Here is a 13,155-nt window from a genome sequence, read left to right on the forward strand (position 1 = left end):
GTATTTATTGTATTTATATATTGTCCTTGCTTTTACCTTTTATGTACACCGCCCAGAGAGCCTTCGGGCTTCGGGCGGTATATAAATTAAATTAAATAAATAAATAAAAATAAATCATGGCTAGTAGCCATTGATAGACTTTTCATCCATGAGGTGGTGTGGCTAGCACCCACCTTTTACTTCTGTCTAGGGCCCCAACATACAGCAAACCCACATCAGAGCCCCAGAGGCATTGTGGGAATATTAAAATGGTGGACAGCAGCATTACCACTAGCTGGCTAGTCCAGCCTTTTTGCTGCTGCTGTGTATGCTTGAGGCTGGCAAGATAAGGGGATAAAGGGAGGCCCACCCCCAATGGAGGTCCTGCCAAACATGATGCTGCAGCCAATTACCCCAGAAGTGAATATGACCTTCTTCCTTGACCAAAGCAGTGCTACTGGAGCAGCAAAGAAGCGCTGAGCCTTCAATTATGTTGCAGCGCCTTACTCCTTATACCTCAAGTCCAGTAAGTGGCCGATTAAGAATAATGAGATACTTTAAGGAGATATTAGGATAGCTATGCATATTTAATTGTTTTGTATAAAATGGAAAATAGATCTAAAATGGTGCACAGAGTTGAAATGCAAAGAAATCTCAATAGATTTCTTCAATAAATTGGGATCTTTCTAATGCTTCTGTTTATATGGAACCTAATGATTTCCACTGACACTAGAATTACACTGTACCCCCTAATACACCTAAATGTTATGCCTCTTTCATATGTAATACTTTTGTCCTGTCATAGTACAGCAGGGCTGATGAGAAATATTTATCAGGGTCATGATTCATAGGAAACAGTGAATCAATCAAGGAAGAAAGCTCATTGGTCCACTGCCATGTTATTCATGCTCACTGTGACCGCCATGCAGAATCTCATGAGTACACAGGGCTGACACCTGGTTTGTGGTCAGACAATCATCATATTGAGGAGCCATTTGTAAGATCTAGCATATCTACACGAGGGCTATGTGCATAGGTTTGGGCTCAGAGTTGCATGAGCAGATCAGACCTACTGCAATTTGTATATTCACAACAGCCATCCTTTGGGCTGCTACAACTGCACAAATAGCCACACATATTGCTCCCACATGGAGGCACCAGTTGTCCCAAATGAAGGGTCTGCATCAGTGGAGTATGAGCCCAGCAACAGCCCTCTTGTACCTGCAGGGAGTGCACTATCCATATGAAACAGGTTTACATCTAATCCAAGATGGGCCAGAAAATCACTTTTCAAGCATGAGGATTTTAGGAGAAGGATCACAGGTGCATGGTAGAGCACATGCTTTGCACACTCAATGTTCCATGTTCAGTCCCTGACACTTCCAGTTATATGGATTAAAGAGCAAGTAATTTGAAAGATGTTTCCCTGGAGACTATGTCAGGGCTAGCCTATGTGCAGCAATCTAAGATGATACTGCTTTAAATGTATAGCACAGATAGGATCTAGTTCCAGGTAGGATATGGGCAGGAACCAAGAAGTGATCATCAGTGACCATCAGGAATCTGTTAAGAGGGGACTAAGATCCCTGAATTACTTGGATTCCAACTCCAATTCCAACTGCATCCACACAGCAATTCTACTGACTCATCACATTTGTACACATTAGAATTGTGTCATTCTACAATTCTATTACAAAAGCAAACTAAATAAAAACATTTACTCTCTTTAAAAATAAAAAAATCACAAACAAAGTATTGGGGAAAGATTTAATGACATAATGGTAGCTCTATTAGGACATCAAAATTAATTTCAATTTCCCTGAGGTATCGTATTTTAATTAAGAAATCCATGCTCTTACTCTATTAATTAGCATACTGAAAGAATAATAAGTTTCAGATGAGCTTAATTGTAATAAAGCATTTCATCTCTTAAAAAAATAATAAAAGGAAGTAAGGGCCTCAATCTAATTTATTTTCTACATTTAATAGCAATGTTTCGGGATGCTGTTCAATGTAGCTGCCGAGTAATCTTTTTTAATTCATAAAAGTTACATTTTTGGTGCTTAATTCTTTTAGAATATCTTGTTGATGGCATGGATGCCAACATTATTCTGTCCCTCCACACCCGCAGTCATTATTTCTACTAGGCATAAAATCAGTTCAATCTTCATATTGTTTTCCCTGCTATTAACGCAGATAACAAAAAGAAGGCTGTTGAAATTGTAAAAACCTTTTGCGCTGATCAACTCAAGTGGCTGTTTCCCATTAACATTCCATTAGAATGAATAGCAGGTTTGGATGAAGCTGATGCATTCCCAGCACAGCAGGCTCACTATGTCTGAAGATACCTGGTAAATTCAGTGGTCAGTAAGCAATTGATAAATTACCGGACAAATCCCAGAACATTTTTTTAAATAAATGCATGGAGCAGGATTGCCTATTAAATACTGTGCAATACACCAAAGTCAAGCCTATCTTCCTTAATTTATCTTTGAGTGCATCCAGTTATTTCTTTTCCCTATGTGTAACCCACAGGGAATACTTGCTGCACTCAGCAAAGATTTTCAAATCTGATCAGTAGTTTTTGAATATCCAAGCTGCAACACAGTAACGTATTCTATGATTCTGTCCCTAATTATCAGACTTTACCACAGAGTCTCACTTTCATGCAACGTAAGTGCCTCCCTAGTTTGGCGGCCTGTAAATAGGGCTGCAAAATGGGGAGGTGTTTAGAGCACAGTATTCGTTTAAATGTTATTCATGCTCAGGTCAAGAACATTTACTTTCTCTTGCCACAGTTGCAAATTTTGCAATAGTCTTTGCAGTACAATACTGGGAAGAGAAAATGCATTTATGAAAGGGTGCATTTAAATTCATGCTGAGTTGAAGCTTCTTCTGAATAATTCTCCTCTGAATTACTGTGTGCCTGTGTCTGTGTGTTAGGGGATGAAAGAGAGGGTGAAAAGTGCAGACCAATTTTTTGTGTTTGGAGAGATGTCTTAAAATATTGTAGCAGCAGCTGGTTGTAAATTTGTCCTTGCTGTTTCTTAAACATAATTGACCCAGTGCTGCAAATGGTGATGTAGTTGCACTTGGCAGGCCTGTGGGCTACCATGTACCCCTCCCACATTGCCAGTTTGGATGATGCTCTATCATGGGTATGCCTCTGGAATGATGCCATGTTGTGAAGGAGTGTCATTCAAATGAACAAAGTGGGGGAACGTGGTGGCCTGCAAGGTCGTCATTTGCAGCACTCACACTGGTTGTGGCAATTGAACAATGATATTTTAAAATGGAAGATGAACAAAACTCAGCAGCTGCTGCTGTGGTCCTTAACCCCCACCCTTTTTAAAGGGACTTCTTCCCCTGGAAAAATGTCAAAAAGTCCCCCCCCCTACTTTTGAGGCCTGTAAATAGGATGGCAAAAGTGAGGAGTTTTCAGCACAGCATTAATTTAAACATTATACATATACAGGCCAAGGACATAGGCTTTCTCTTGATGTAGTCAGGGACCAGTCCCAGATTGTAGCTTGACCTCCTGCCTCTCTATCTTAGACAATGCCATCTGCCTCTGGTTCTTCAGACTTTTGCTCTGGAGCTTCACATTTTGCCCACCTTTGACCATGTGACCTATCTTTGACTTCTTTGTCCCTGTTGTGCCTGCCTCTTTTTCTTACTATGTGGTACTATGTCAAATTAAGTTTTCCAGTGGAACTGAACCCTGGATGCCTCAAGCCCCACCTCAGAACCACCGTCAGCTTTATAAAGCCTGAAATTCTCCTCCCCTCTGATATTAATCTGACCCCAAAAGAGAATTCCCTGCCTCCATCCCCCTCATCTCCACCCCCCATTCACCAGAACTGTTCCTGCTGCCTACCATCCAAACACACTTCCCTTCCTTTAACTCAGAAGTAGGAGTAGCAGCATGGAGGGAAGAAAATGAAGGGTTTTTTGTGCTCTAATCTCTGTTGTCCTGTTCTCCTTCCTCATAGCACAAGGAAGTGGAGGGGGCTATAGGAGATGAAGTTCTCCCAAGTACTTCTGCAATCAGTCTGAAGGGCCATAGGTGAGCAACTCCTGGTCTATTCCATCAACCCATCTACCAGATGTAAAAGAAACAGAGCTCAAAGGGGGGGACGGACCCAAGTTTCTGATAAGGAACACAACAAAACACCAGATATCTACAGAAAGGGCTGTAGCTGAGAAGTAGAACATCTGCTTTGCAGGTAGAGGGTTCCAGGTTTAATCCTGGGCATCCCTTCATGGGATGGGACCCTGCCTGAAACCCTGGCTGGAGATCTGCTGCCAGTCAGTGTAGACAATATTGAGCTAGGTGCATCAATAATTTGAATCGTTATACGGCTATGTTCCTATATCCCTGCTCTGCTGGTATATGTAGTTGCAGCATCTGTGTTGCCTGTGGTATTAAGTTGCATAGGATGGAAAGCAAGCACTGCAGAAAAGAATTGCCTTTCTGCATCATGGCACCTGTGGAATACTTTCTTCTTAGCCTGAATCTGGAGTGTTGTGTTTCTCACACCAGTGCTCAGTGGAATTCTACACTGCCCATCTGCTAACAAAGCTAATTATTATGAGTAAGCCAATGAACCATCCAAGGCTGGCCTCACCAAACCCACCCCCACTCCTGTTCTCATCCTCCACATTGAATAATTTAATGATGATCAAATATTAGCTTCATCAGTGGGGAAAGAAACTTCACACACACGCTTGCCACCTGGGAGACTAAAAATAGAGTAACTGCCAGGTAGGGATGGATCATCCAAGCATTTGGTGGTGGTGGCTGGTGGATCCATGTCAGTGGGGCAGTGAAATCTACTTTTAAGAAGCTGTTCAAGGTACTTTCAAGGTGCTTGCAGTTTGGACAGCTCCTTTATTGTTCAGAAAAAACCCAGAGTCAATTCCATTGACCCATTGACATGGAGACAAAAGCCACCACTGTCATTTGGGTTTCCCTTAGATTCTTATTTTTTCAGCCTCAAGGTCTATTCACTGTGTTTTCACAGCAGCTTTCAGTGTTGTTGCTTTTAAAATTCCTCTCAAAATTCATCAGCATTTTAGAGTACATTTCTCCCTACATATACATTTTTCTATGCAATTTTGTCTAATATACATATTTTTGCAAGCAATTTTCTCTAACAATGCATTTTTGTATGTTATTTACATGAATATATGCACTTAATGCACATTTACCCATTATATTCATATTTCTCTCTCTCTCTCTCTCTCTCTCTCTCTCTCTGTGTGTGTGTGTGTGTGTGTGTGTGTATATATATATATATATATATATATATGTTGGAGAACTACATAGCAAAATTCAGAGAAGTGCAGATTTCACAGGATGTGTGCCTTTCATTTTACATATTGTTTTGGGAAGTGTGAATTAGGTAGGTTCAGGTTTGCATTCAGACAGGAACCAAACTGAATTTCTCCCACATCACTACACTACCTGTTCTGGCCAGCTTGCACTGGTTGCCAATATGTTTCCGGGCTAGATTCAAAGTGTTGGTATTAACCTATAAAGCCTTATACGGTGCGGGACCACGATACCTTGCGGAACGCCTCTTCCGATATGAACCGGCCCGTGCACTACGTTCTGCTACGAAGGCCCTCCTCCGGGTTCCAACTCACAGGGAGGCCCGGAGGGTGATGACAAGATCTAGGGCCTTCTCAGTGGTGGCCCCCGAACTATGGAACAGTCTCCCTGAGGAAGTACGCCTGGCGCCGACTCTGCTCTCCTTCCGGCGCCAGGTCAAAACCTTCCTATTCTCTGAAGCATTTTAAGTTACACTGATTTAATTTTAAAAATGTTTATTGTGTTGGATTGTTGCTTGTATTTTAGTATTGTTTTGTTATTTATTGTATTTTTATGCTGTTTTATGTTCACCGCCCAGAGAGCTATTGCTAGTCGGGCGGTATATAAATTTAATAAATAAATAAATAAAAAATAAATAAATACACACAGGGAGAAGTTACCATGTGTGGAAAAATCTCAAGAGCTTATGCTCTAACTGTCTTTATTTGCTCAGGTCATAAGAACAGCCCCGTTGGGTCATACCAAATGCCCATCTAATCTAGCATTCTGATTTTACTGTGGCCAACCTGATCTCGATGGTAAATCCTCAAACAGGACATGAGTAACAGCACTCTTCTCACTTGTGCTCTCCAGCAACTGGTATTCAGAGGCATACTACCTCTGATACTGGTGGACCTCTGTTTAGTACTATCCATAGTAAACCACTGACCTTACTTTGCCATTTAGAGATATGAAGGTGATATCTCAGCTGTGGCTGATAGGGAGGGGTGGTGCCACACACCTGACCTCCTGATAGTAGAGTTGCTACTGCTTACTGGGGTGAAGAGAGGGAGGGGCAATGCTGTGCAGGTGCACTTGCAGAGCTAATCTGGCCCTCTCACCAGTGTGCCTGCCCAGCACTCATGCTCCTGCTCTCTTGCCCCTTTTCCTCCCAGGAAGCAGCAGCCACTCTGAAAGAAGGTCAGGAGTGTGGCACTGCCCATCCTTGCTTGTTGCTACTGGTATGTTTTGGCTATTTGAACTATATTGTTTTCCTTCAATTTTAACCTCTGGCTGCTCCCACTATTCATCCTTCCCAAGGTGCCTCCAGGAAGAAAAAATGGTGGTGTCCAGACTCTACAATTGCTCTTGTGATGCACTGCCAAAGCTGGTCACTTAAAATTTTAAAAATTAAATAAACGTTTTTGAGGAAAAGAAGAACAAAACAGGAACAAACAAGCTAAAAAAAAAAACCTCCCCTCCCAGGAATGGTGAGCTCCCTAAAACCATTATGTGGGTTCAAACTGTAAAATTGTAAATGTATGGCTCCCAGTTTGGAGGCAGTGTGGCAGAAGACCAACAGTAGGTGGAGCCAGAGCCAATGCCAGGTAGAACCAACTAATGTTAGTTTGTCCCCATCCTCCTCTAGGCTGATAATACAAGAGGCAATGCTAAGGAGGAGGAAGGTGACAGCCAGGGTCACCTTCTGGGCTGGTTCTAAGAAGGCAGGCAGGTGGAGCCTGGCTGAGAGCAAACTAAGGTTGGTGGGGCACTGCACAGATCAGTGAATAAAGTGTGAGCATGAAGACAAGTCCTTCTCTACTTGCCCTCACCATTTCTTTGGCAATATTGAATAGCTTTTGTGCAGTTATTTTTTTAAAAAAAGAAATATACTTCTACATACCTTGGGGATCCCTCGCATATGCTAGTCAGTGAGCCCATTTTGCTTCCAAAGCAGATTGCCACGGGATCACCAACTTTGCTATTAGAGGATATGATCAGAAAACAGACTAGCTTCCAATTTTATCAGTGAATGGCCAGAATTCCACTGTCATTCAATCCAATTTAAAAGCAGTTATAACCTTGGGGTTTAGAAGGAGAATTCAGACATAAATATATATTCCAAAGAACAATATATTTTATAGGCTCTAGCATTTGGTAAATGGTTACTAAATCTAGGCATTTAGAAAGACATTAGGAAAACATCCTTGATATTTATGTGCCATTTTATTTCCTTCTAAGTAAAATGTAGAATCCGTACAGCTTTACAATGAAGATGATTATGGCTACAAGACAAGGAGACCTCCTGGGAAACAAAAATATCAATAGCAGTTTTAACTACATGAACCTGATTTGCATTATTAGTTCTGCTGTGTGATACCCTCAGAAAGCTAATGGCATGATTTTGAAGAAGCTTTCTAGATTATGGAAAAGTAAATAACCTTCAGGGCTCCCATTGACCACACGACTCATCTCAGATCTCTGGCATTATAGCTATAGAAACTGCTTTTTAAACTTTTAGATCCCAGGCGATATGCAAATACATTTATGGATGACCTGTTCCTCCTCTCCAGATCTGGAGCGTCATGTGCACTTTAAGGGGTATGTGGGGGGTCTAATAGAGGGGGATACTGACCCCTCTGCTGAAGTGAAAGGAGAATTAAAGGCAACACAGTGTTGTGCTTGTATTTTGAGGCTCCTATACATGCCTGCAATGATTTGCTGATATATTTTATTTGATTTATTTTATACATCTATATGCCACCTATAACGAGCAAGATGTCAAGGCAGTTTACTGCCACTGCAGCAACCACTTTCAAAGAGGGCATCTGTGTTACTGTGCATAATGTAGAGAGAAAGAAAATCATGCTGTACATTCCTCTCCTTTAGAGCAGCTTCTTGTGCTGAACTCAATGGAAAAGGACTTGTGGGAAAGCAGAAAGGAGCTCTTAGGTGCAAGGAATTTCTACTTCAGGTGAGGGATTATAAAACACCCCCCCAATTTTACTTACTTCTTTCCAGATATTGTGGCCTTTATATATGCTCTCCCCCCCCATTGCAGTGCAGTGCAGTGAGGGGACAATCATGACTGGCATTGCAGTGAGGGGGAGGGGAGGGAGTATTTAACCATTACCTCCACAAACAGTGTTCCCCATGCAAATCAGCCTGTCCCAATATTTAGAACTGGAGAAAGGATGACTCCCTGCTTAGTGCATTAGAAATCTGGAAGCAGAGTTACTGTTTCACTACCTGATAACACAGAACAGCAGAGATTGGGTTCTAGTAAATCATACACATCTGGAAGCACCTTGAGCTTTGTGTACCATTTACTGTAGTTGATTTGGCTGCAATGTAAAACACACTAGTAGGGAGTAAGCCCTATTGGACAAAACATAACTTATTTCAGAGTAAACATGAGCAGGACTGTATGGTTAGAGAGGAAGAAAAGCCTGGATATTTAAAAGGCGACCTGATTTATGTTGTTGTTGTTTTACTTCATGTAGAATCATAGAATCACAGGATAGTAGAATTGAAAGGAGCCTATAAGGCCATCAAGTCCAACCCCTGCTCAATGCAGGAATCCAACTTAAAGCATACCCAACAAGTGGCTGTCCAGCTGCCCCTTGAATACCTCCAGTGTTGGAGAGCCCACCACCGCCCTCGGTCATTGGTTCCATTGTTGTACTGCGCTAACAGTCAGGACGTTTTTCGTGATATTCAGTTGAAATCTGGCTTCCTGTAACTTGAGCCCATTATTCTGTGTCCTGCCCTCTGGGATGATTGAGAAGAGATCCTCGCCCTCCTCTGTGTGACAACCTTTCAAGTACTTGAAGAGTGCTATCATATCTCCCCTCTATGATACCACATTAGCTAACCTCGGTTCGACTGTGAGGTAGGTTAGAATGACATAAGATGACAACTGAATGGGGATTTGAATCTGGTACTCCCTAATCCCAGTCTGTCACTCTAACCACTATGCCACACCGGCTCTGCTTCTGGTTGAACCGCCACAACTTTTCAAGCTGGGTGAGAAAACCACATCTATTGCATTTCCCTCTTCTTTGGAGTTTTTAAAGGTACAGTAGCCCTGCCCCTGTTTATCTCCTGTTATCCTACCGCCATACTTTCTCAGACAATATAGGAACACAAACTATTTAATCAGGTGTGTGTGTTTTTGTTTAAGAAGAAAGACAAGACTATTTATTGCCAGAGCATGTGGTAAAAATGGGAGGGGAAAACTTAGTTATGTGTAAGGCACAAAAGTATTATGTTCTCGAATGTCCTGAAATATATAGATGCACTGTATAGCCTTATCCTTTGTCTTTAAATTTTAGAATTTCTACAGTCAAATACAGCTGTGTTTCCATTTATGTAGCAAAATGTTGCCACCAAGTGGTTGTTGTAATATATTACAACTGTTGTTTAAGAGGAGAATTAAGGTGACAGTAGAAATCTGTTATCGATATAAACATGTTTAACAGACTATGTTAGTCATTTGCCGCAAGTCCCGTAATCATATAATTAAGGATCAACTGGAAAACAATGCTAAGGTAAGGTAGATAGGATGGTAAGTGTCAGCGGTTTTGCAGGACTTATGAATCTGATTGGTGTCAGCGGTTTTGCAGGACTTATGAATCTGATTGGTGTCAGCGGTTTTGCAGGACTTATGAATCTGATTGATTTAGAAGTGTCAAGATATAGCACATTTATATATATATATATAAACATAATTGTGATTAACCAAACAGAGGTTTTTATTATATTAACAAAACGTTTCAGCTTCCGCCTTCATCAGCTGCTAACATACAAATATATATATATATATATAGTGAGAGAGAGAGAGAGTCAACATATAGCACATTTAAAAAATATATTGTGGCTTCAGATAGATAGATATATCCAAAGTCTAAACTCTTCTGTCATTCAGTCAGTGAGAGCAGGAAGAGAGGAGCACCTCCATGTTGTGAGGAAAGCAATGCCTGAAAAACAGGACCAGAGAAGAAGGGACTGGGATGAAGAAAGACATCACTAATAATGCTAGTGCTTTGTCATTCATTCTGCCTAAAGAGGAAACTTTCCATATTAACCTCTCTGTACATGCTGCAAAGGATTTTTTAACATCTTTCTGGGTGTAATCAGTTCCCATAGGACTTGCCATCTAGGGGCTGTCCACACCTACTCATTGGTTAATTACACTTCTTCTGTTGCAATTCAGAATGGGCATGCAACCATTCTGCCCACACAACTTTTTATGTTATTGGTAAAAATTGTTTCTGCTGAATACCATGCTTCCATTCAATTGATCCCCACTGAGCATGCACAGGTAGCTATTTACCTGTGTGTGTGTGTGTGATTTTTAAAGAAATCCTCCTTCAGATTAGTGCTAAAGCACATCCTATTTGTTTGCTCTGTTGATCTTTGTTGAGCACATCTGAGTCTTAAAAAGTAAAGAATCATAACAAAGGTGGGGATGGAGGAGACACGGATTTATTGAAACTGAGGAAAGCCTTTGTAACTTCATGGCTTGGCTGTGACTAGGGTTTGTCATTATTAAGATATGGAGATAGCATTGGAGGAACAGAATATCTGTTTAGAATAACAACTGCTCCAGACACATACTTGAAATTTGGTTATATGAAATTTTGCTTGTGTACCAATTGGATGATGATGATGATTACAAAACTGTATTATTTCATGACCTGTCAGAAGCATGCATGGTGGCTACTGGAAATCGAATGAGAAGGACAATGGAAGCCAGGGGCATGGAAAGGGGAGGAGCAAAGTGTTCTGATGCTTTCCCTCCAAAAAATCCCCCACAACAATGCATCTGGTAACCAAGTAACAGTGTTTTGGGGGTAGGATTAAATTTACTTTTTGGGCTATCCCAGGATAGGGGAAATCAAAATTCACTGTTAAAAAGAAGTGAGATGGGTGCTGAATTGAGTGCTACATTTTTATAACCTGCCCCTATGGATAGTAACACCCAAATGAGGCTCAGTCAGCTTTGAATCCACAATAAACTCTGGTGTGGACAAGCCCTTGGTCTTCTCTCGGGTGATGTATGTCAACACAGAGTATAAAAATAATCAAGTTACTACTGTGTTCCTAGTGAACATGCTCACTGGGATTTCCATGTTAACTGCCATTCACGTTTATCAGTTCCCTATGAGCCACACTTGTAGTACTCAGAAACCTTGTAAGTTTATTGAGCCTAGACTGAATGCTCTGTTTATTAAAGCAGAATAAATTAAATGAGTTTGTATGATCCCTTTTGGCAAGAAAATGTCACAGTGAGATGATAGTTCACTGTGATTCATGTATGGTTATTTATTCTTGTGCATGCCACCCCCAGTGATGATGCTGAAATTTGGCCATCTAAAATGCAGCTTATGATAATTCCATTTCATGAATCTTGACTTTACCAGACTAGGAGACTAACTACCAAACAATAATAGGGTATTGTCAGTTTTTTTCAACAGAAAACAATATGATCTTTATATAAACAAAGAGTTGGGAGGAGGTGGCAAAAAGCAAGGGACCTCTGTTATTTGCACTCTAGAATAAAAATAAATTGTGATCAAAGAAATAAATTAGCAAGGAAATGCAGTTCTTTAAATTGTAGTTGACATTTGAAAAAGCAGAGTGGAAAAAACACACATAGTCAAACAGCCTTTTTGCCAGCAGTGGAAGGATCCAGCAAAACACTGGATGTATTCCACTAATCCATAAGTGAGTGAACAAGTAGATAGTTCAGTGCTCTTGACACCTACAAAAACATTATCAACTGAAAGAAAGAGAGATGTGGCCATCTAATTGTATAATATTGGAAGAATACATGCGTAATTATAGAGTTGCCGTGACAGCTGCTTACAATGTCCGCTATCATGCGCCATGGGTGGTAATTTATCTTTGGGTTTCCCATTCATTTGTATAGAAACAGCAGGAGGTGGTCTCTTGGCATCCCCTATAATGGCAGACATTTTAAGCAAGTACCATCGTAGATGCTCCTGTTTTAGACGGATTTCACACGTGCCACTTAAAACATTTTTGAGCCTCTCTCCTGCTGTTGGTGTGCATGTGTGAAAGACAGAAATGCAATTTAAATGCACTTTCAGCTTTTTAAATCAATTGATGGCCATGTAGGAAATGTTGGATTTGCAATCACATTTCAACCTTCCTGAGTTCTCTCTCTCTCTCTCTCTCTCTCTCTGTGTGTGTGTGTGTCTGTGTGTGTGTGTGTGTATGTATTATCAGATGCATGTTTGTAAGACCTCTATCCACTTTTTGGAGGGAGTTGTATATATTTGGAGATCTGAATTTCTCCCAGCCCCTGCATATTTTAACATCTTCCTGTATGGAGCTACATGTCAGCCTTGTCAACATCACTGATACAGATTTCCTTTTTTGTCCTTTTTTACTATTCTCCAGTGAAACTGAGAAGAATATGTCTAGCAAATTTCACCCTTGGATTAGTTCCTTCTAGTTCAGCATCCTCTTTCTTACATAGGCCCCATCTGTACTCCACATTTAAAGCACTATTATAGTGCTTTAAACAGTCATGGCTTTGCTGAGTTTAACATTTCAGCAAAGCAAAGATGTATGTATGTATGACCACACCACACATTTATTCCACTGTTATTCCACTTTAAACAGTCATGACTTCTCCCCCCCCCAAAAAAAACCCATCCTGGGAACTGTAGTTTGTGAGGGGTGCTGAGAGTTGCTGAAAGACCTCTATTCCCCTCACAGAGCTACAGTTCCTAGAGTTCTCTGGAAAGAGGTAATGACTGTTAAACCACTCTGAGAACTGCCACTGCTAGGCTGGTTGTGTTTGGAGCAGGCACACCATGCATCCTTTGCTC

This window comes from Rhineura floridana, chromosome 7 (assembly GCF_030035675.1).
Source record: "Rhineura floridana isolate rRhiFlo1 chromosome 7, rRhiFlo1.hap2, whole genome shotgun sequence".
Classification (NCBI taxonomy): Eukaryota; Metazoa; Chordata; class Lepidosauria; order Squamata; family Rhineuridae; genus Rhineura; species Rhineura floridana.